The sequence below is a fragment of the Palaemon carinicauda genome, chromosome 17 (assembly GCF_036898095.1).
Source record: "Palaemon carinicauda isolate YSFRI2023 chromosome 17, ASM3689809v2, whole genome shotgun sequence".
Taxonomy (NCBI): Eukaryota; Metazoa; Arthropoda; class Malacostraca; order Decapoda; family Palaemonidae; genus Palaemon; species Palaemon carinicauda.
In genome coordinates this window covers 55362586-55370085 of record NC_090741.1, presented here as the reverse complement: position 1 = coordinate 55370085, position 7500 = coordinate 55362586, and the positions used below count along the sequence as shown (strand labels likewise).

The window sequence follows — 7500 nt, the reverse complement described above, 5'->3', positions numbered from 1 at the left end:
GTCCAATCAAGTCGTAGAACACCCTGTCGTCGTATGAAGTCGTAGAACAGGTTATCATCGTATGAAGTCGTAGAACAGGTCGTAGAGTAGGTTGTCGTCATAGAACAAGTCGTAGAACAGGTTGTTGTCGTGGAACAAGTCGTAGAACAGGTTGTCGTCATATGAAGTCGTAAAACAAGTCATAGAACAGGTTGTCGTCGTATGAAGTCGTATAGAATAAGTCGTAGAACAGGTTGTCGTCGTATGAAGTCGTATAGAATAAGTCGTAGAACAGGTTGTCATCGTATGAAGTCGTATAGAATAAGTCGTAGAACAGGTTGTCATTGTATGAAATCTTAGAACAAGTCGTAGAACAGGTTGTCGTCGTATGAAGTCGTAGAAAAAGTCGTAGAACAGGTTGTCAACGTATACAGTCGTAGAACAAGTCATAGAACAGGTTGTCGTCATAGATCAAGTCGTAGAACAGGTTGCCGTCGTATGAAGTCGTAGAACAAGTCGTAGAACAGGTTGTCGTCATAGAACAAGTCGTAGAACAGGTTGTCGTCGTATGAAGTCGTAGAACAAGTCGTAGAACAGGTTGTCGTCATATGAAGTCGTAGAACAAGTTGTCGTCGTATGAAGTCGTAGAACAGGTTGTCGTCGTATGAAGTCGTAGAACAAGTCGTAGAACAGGTTGTCGTCGTATGAAGTCGTAGATCAAGTCGTAGAACAGGTTGTCGACGTATGCAGTCGTAGAACAAGTCGTAGAACAGGTTATCGTCGTAGATCAAGTCGTAGAACAGGTTGCCGTCGTATGAAGTTGTAGAACAAGTCGTAGAACAGGTTGCCGTCGTATGAAGTCGTAGAACAAGTCGTACAACAGGTTGTCGTCGTATGAAGTCGTAGAACAAGTTGTCGTCGTATGAAGTCGTAGAAAAAGTCGTAGAACAGGTTGTCGACGTATGCAGTCGTAGAACAAGTCGTAGAACAGGTTATCGTCGTAGAACAAGTCGTAGAACAGGTTGTCGTCGTATGAAGTTGTAGAACAAGTCGTAGAACAGGTTGCCGTCGTATGAAGTCGTAGAACAAGTCGTACAACAGGTTGTCGTCGTATGAAGTCGTAGAACAAGTTGTCGTCGTATGAAGTCGTAGAAAAAGTCGTAGAACAGGTTGTCGACGTATACAGTCGTAGAACAAGTCGTAGAACAGGTTGTCGTCGTAGATCAAGTCGTAGAACAGGTTGCCGTCGTATGAAGTCGTAAAACAAGTCGTACAACAGGTGTCGTCGTATGAAGTCGTAGAACAAGTCGTAGAACAAGTTGTAGAACAGGTTGTCGTCATATGAAGTTGTAGAAAAAGTCGTAGAACAGGTTATCGTCGTATGAAGTCATAGAACAAGTCGTAGAACAGGTTGTCGTCGTATGAAGTCGTAGAACAAGTTGCCGTCGTATGAAGTCATAGAACAAGTCTTAGAACAGGTTGCGTCGTATGAAGTCGTAGAAAAAGTCGTAGAACAGGTTGTCGTCTTATGAAGTCGTAGAACAAATCGTAGAACAGGTTGTCGTCGTATGAAGTCGTAGAACAAGTTTTAGAACAGGTTGCGTCGTATGAAGTCGTAGAACAGGTTGTCGTCGTATGAAGTCGTAGAACAAGTCGTAGAACAGGTTGTCGACGTATAAAGTCGCAGAACAAGTCGTAGAACAGGTTGTCGTCGTAGATCAAGTCGTAGAACAGATTGCCGTCGTATGTAGTCGTAGAACAGGTCGTACAACAGGTTGTCGTCGTATGAAGTCGTAGAACAAGTCGTACAACAGGTTGTCGTCTTATGAAGTCGTAGAACAAGTCGTAGAACAGGTTGTCGTCGTATGAAGTCGTAGAAAAAGTCGTAAAACAGGTTGTCGTCGTATGAAGTCGTATAGAACAAGTCGTAGAATCGGTTGTTATTGTATGAAGTCGTAGAACAGGTTGTTGTCGCATGAAGTCGTATAGAACAAGTCGTAGAATCGGTTTTCGTCGTATGAAGTCGTATAGAATAAGTCGTAGAACAGGTTGTCGTCGTATGAAGTCGTATAGAATAAGTTGTCGTTGTATGAAGTCGTAAAACAAGTCGTAGAACAGGTTGTCGTCGTATGAAGTCGTATAGAACAAGTTGTAGAATCGGTTTTCGTCGTATGAAGTCGTATAGAACAAGTCGTAGAATCGGTTGTCGTCGTATGAAGTTGTAGAACAAGTCGTAGAACAGGTTGTCGTCGAATGAAGTTATAGAACAAGTCGTAGAATCGGTTGTCGTCGTATGAAGTCATAGAACAAGTCGTAGAATCGGTTGTCGTCATATGAAGTCGTATAGAACAAGTCGTAGAATCGGTTGTCATCGCATGAAGTCGTAGAACAAGTCGTAGAACAGAATGTCGTCGTATGAAGTCGTAGAACAAGTAGTAGAACAGGTTGTCGTCGTATGAAGTCGTAGAACAAGTCGTAGAACAGGTTGTCGACGTATGAAGTCATATAACAAGTCGTAGAACAGGTTGTCGTTGTATGAAGTCGCAGAACAAGTCGTAGAACAGGTTGTCGTCGTATGAAGTCGTAGAACAAGTCGTAGAACAGGTTGTCGTCGTATGAAGTTGTAGAACAAGTCGTAGAACAGGTTGTCGTCGTATGAAGTCGTATAGAACAAGTCGTAGAATCGGTTGTCATCGTATGAAGTCGTAGAACAAGTCGTAGAACAGGTTGTCGTCGTATGAAGTCATAGAACAAGTCGTAGAACAGGTTGTCGTCGTATGAAGTCGTAGAACAAGTCGTAGAACAGGTTGTCGTCGTATGAAGTTGTAGAACAAGTCGTAGAACAGGTTGTCGTCGTATGAAGTCGTATAGAACAAGTTGTAGAATCGGTTGTCATCGTATGAAGTTGTAGAACAAGTCGTAGAACAGGTTGTCGTCGTATGAAGTCATAGAATAAGTCGTAGAACAGGTTGTCGTCGTATGAAGTCGTAGAACAAGTCGTAGAACAGGTTGTCGTCGTATGAAGTTGTAGAACAAGTCGTAGAACAGGTTGTCGTCGTATGAAGTCGTAGAACAGGTGGTCGTCATATGAAGTAGAATAGGTCGAATGGTAAGCGTTGTCAGTAAATAACTGTAGTAATTGCAGATAGTGAAATTGAAATGAAGACTCTGTAAAGTTTATGAAGTGACCCTTATCATTGTGAGGTTAATCTAGTTTTCTAAACTGCTCGATGGAAGAAGAAGAAGAAGAAGAAGAAGAAGAACGTAGTTTTAATTTACAAATAAAAGTGAATTAATTTTTATTCTTTTGTTTACATACGTCTCATTGGATAATATCCAGGATGCTCCTTGATTGACATGGGCACTAATTAATGCCTTTTCTTTGTTAGTTTGTCAGTCTCTGTGTGTCTTAATAGAGCCTCTCCACACGGCATTAGAAGAGTTAGAAGACCCAGGCCTACATGGCTGAGGATTATGAAGCGAGAAGTGGGAGATGATGAGTGGAGAAGTATTGATTTAAAAGCTCAAGATAGAGAAGACTGGTTAAATCTAACTGAGGCCCTTTGCATCAATAGGCGTAGGAGGAGATGATGATGATATGGGAAAGAAGAATAAGAGAATAGGTCCTTACAGATTGCGAGAGAAGCAGGGAAAGAAAGAGAAGACGATGGATTGACGAGCTAAGAAAATTTGCGGTTACTGATTGGCATATAAAGACCATAAACAGATGCGTGTGGAAGGACATGTCTCTGAGGTCTTTTTTTCTGTAGTGGACCAGCAACAGCTGATGATATATATATATATATATATATATATATATATATATATATATATATATATATATATATATATATATATATATATATATCATCTCCTACGCAAAGGGCTTCGGTTAGATTTCGCCAGTCGTCTCTATCCTGAGCTATTAATTCAATACTTCTCCATTCATCATCTCCTACTTCGCGCTTCATAGGCCTCAGCCATGTATGCCTGGGTCTCCCAAAACCTTCTTGAAATACTATAGATAATGAAAACTATGAAATAGCACAGTGATATCTGGAAACATTGCCTTAACTGCTTATATTTCATTCTTACCCTTATCTATCATTACTGCTTTAGTATAGCTTCGGGGAAGATATCATATCAAAGATTGATTTACCCGTTAAATTCTATGGCCAGTTCCTGTTTCCCCTTGGTTCACCATCATGAACAGTTCAACAGACACGTATGGGACAAAAGAATATTTAAGCTGCAGGTAAAATAGATTCTCTGAATTAGTTTTCTACCTCAACGCTGTACGATGTCTTAACTTGATAAACACTCCCAGTTTCGTTTACCTCCGCCGACGAAGTTGGAAGGAGGTTATGTTTTACCCCCTGTTTGTGTGTTTGTTTGTGAACAGCTTCCCGGCCACATTTAGATCGTAGAGTAATGAAACTTGCAGGGATTAGCTGTTATGTAAAAAGATGAAATTATTAAATTTTGGAAGGTCAAGGTCAACGGTCAAGCAAAACGTTTTATTTTGATTGTTATTTCTTCTCTCGCGGTTTGTTTATTTCCTCGTTTCTTTTCCTCACTGGGCTATTTTCCTTGTTGGAGCCCTTAGGCTAATAGCATTATGCTTTTCCAACTAGGGTTGCAGCTTAGCTAATAATAATAATAATAATAATAATAATAATAATAATAATAATAATAATAATAATTTCCAGCTTTCTACATAACAGTTAATCCCTGCAAGTTCATTACTCTACGATAAATATTGTGACCACAAAGCTGTTTACAAACAAACACACAAACAGTGGATAAAACATAACCTCCTTCCAACTTCGTTTGCGAGCTTTTTACATAACAGTTAATCCTGCAAGTTTCATTACTCTACGATTAAAATTGTGGTCAAGAAGCTGTTCACAAACAAACACACACACAAACAGGGGGTAAAACATAACCTCCTTCCAACTTCGTTGACGGGAGTAACACACAGTATCTTAAAGACGCTAACTGGGTAATCAACTATCTAGCATATCGAGTGTAATTAACGAGAAACCAGTTCTTTCTATAACAAGCAGTATCTTTCCGCGAACTAGTTAAGTATGTAATTAACAGAGGAGAAAATAAGACATGTGATCTAGATACTTCTGATTAATGGCATACGATAATTTGTACCTCAACTATCGGGTGCAAATAACATCTTGTTTATTTTTTACCGCCGTGAGCAAATACCTACTGAGTGATAATAATAATAATAATAATAATAATAATAATAATAATAATAATAATAATAATAATAATAATAATAATAATAATAATAACGGTAGTGAATATGCTAAAACAACAACAACATCAATAACAATAACAATACAAATAATAATAATAACAACAACAAAAACAACAACAACAACAACAACAATAATAATAATAATAATAATAATAATTATGCTAAAATACAATAATGATGAAAATACTACTACTACTACTACTGCTACTAATAATAATAATAATAATTATGACTATACAACTAAACATGATAATGATGATATCAATAATTATGATAATAATAAACACGATAACAACGATTAAAATGAAAATAATAATTATGATATTAATAACGATAATGATAATAATGACAATACTATTTCCTCTCACCTCGATCTCATCATGAGAAGACTTCGCAAATCCCGTGGCATTGAAATTTTACGCCGAAATTTAGAATGTGGGCCATACCGAGCTTGCCGAGTACCTCCCTTGGACGAGACAGGGCCTTTAACGGGTATAGCTGTAATGTGGGCGCTTGGGTATACCCACTACCCCGTGTTGGAGGGCGGGGGGAGCGGGGGTTTACGTACGGTAAGGTGGAGACGATTGGAGACGAAGTTGAACTTCGGAGAGGGCCGATAGTTGCATGTGAGTCGGTGAGCCAATAGGTGGTTACTGAAGTGGTGTTACGCTGGTCCTGGTCGGTGGCTTTTATCAAAATTCGGTGAGTAATGGTTCTCGTATTTAAGATGCGGTGTCTTTTAGTGGTGGTTCTCTAAATTATTAATTTTGCTGTTTATATATATTTGATTTTTGTACTTTATTTATTAGGAAGGTTAATATGACTAGTTTGGTCTGGGTGTATATTTGTAGCCCATGTTTTTTTTTTTTTTTTTTTAAATTCGGTGAGTAATGGTTCTCGTATTTAAGATGTGGTGTGTTTTAGTAGTGGTTCTCGAAATTATTTATTAAGCTGTTATTGTATAGGTCATTTATATATTTTATTTACTGGTTAGCATTTGATATGGATGTATATATGTAGTCCTGATTTTTTTTTTATTTTAAATTCGGTGAGTAATGGTTCTCATATTTAAGATGCGGTGTCTTTTAGTGGTGGTTCTCAAAATTATTAATTTTGCTGTTTATATATATTTGATTTTTGTATTTTATTTATTAGGAAGGTTAATATGGTTAGTTTGATCTATATGTATATTTATAGTCCATATTTTTTTTAAAATTCGGTGAGTAATGGTTCTCGTATTTAAGATGTGGTGTCTTTTAGTAGTGGTTCTCGAAATTATTCATTAAGCGGTTTTTGTAAAACTAATTTATATATTTCATTTACTGGGAGGGATAATATGGTTAGTTTGGTCTGTATGTATATTTAAAGTCAAGTTTTTTTTTCTTTTGTAAATTCGGTGAGTAATGGTTCTCGTATTTAAGATGCGATGTCTTTTAGTTGTGGTTCTCGAATTTAAGATTCGGTCTGTTTTAGTAGTGGTTCTCAAAATTATTTATTAGGCTGTTTATATATATATATATATATATATATATATATATATATATATATATATATATATATATATATATATATATATGTAGTTTTGTATTTTATTTATTGGGAAGGTTAATATGATTAGTTTGGTCTGGATGTATATATATAGTCCTGAATTTGTTATTTTCTCTCTCTCTCTCTCTCTCTCCTCTCCTCTCCTCTCTCTCTCTCTCTCTCTCTCTCTCTCTCTCTCTCTCCAATGATTATGATTTAGTGCGAAAACTGGTTTCCTATCTCTAAACGAGTTCCGTGTATTTTCTGGTGCTTGGACGTCAATAATTTAGTTTTTACAAGGAAAATTATATACCTACACATTTAATATGTGACATTTTACTTCGGTGATAACTTGACGTGAAATGAAAGATAAATAAGGATTTTATACTGCATTTAGATATATATATGATTATAATTTTTATGGGATTTAATATTGGTGATATTTCAGCATTGAAGATGTTATCTTGCATATGCATTTGTGTGTGTATATATATATATATATATATATATATATATATATATATATATATATATATATATATGTGTGTGTGTGTGTGTGTGTGTGTGTGTGTGTGTGTGTGTGTGTGTATAAATACATATATATACTGTACATATTTTTCTATAAAATTTATCAGCGGACAAAATTGAATAGAAAATTATTTTCCTTCTTAGCAACTCATTTAACTCGTCCCCATACGCTTTTCATAAGCTCTTCACAC

The 7500-nt window shown here is 36.7% G+C and overlaps 1 long non-coding RNA gene across 1 annotated transcript in view; it reads right to left on the bottom strand.

Moving 5' to 3' along the window:
- Positions 1-5887, bottom strand: part of LOC137656086 (uncharacterized) — a 75535-nt gene extending 69648 nt beyond the window's left edge. The window contains exon 1 of the long non-coding RNA XR_011046934.1: positions 5623-5887. This is a non-coding gene — a long non-coding RNA (uncharacterized lncRNA). The remainder of the gene's footprint in view (positions 1-5622) is intronic.
- Between the last annotated feature and the right edge of the window lie 1613 nt (positions 5888-7500).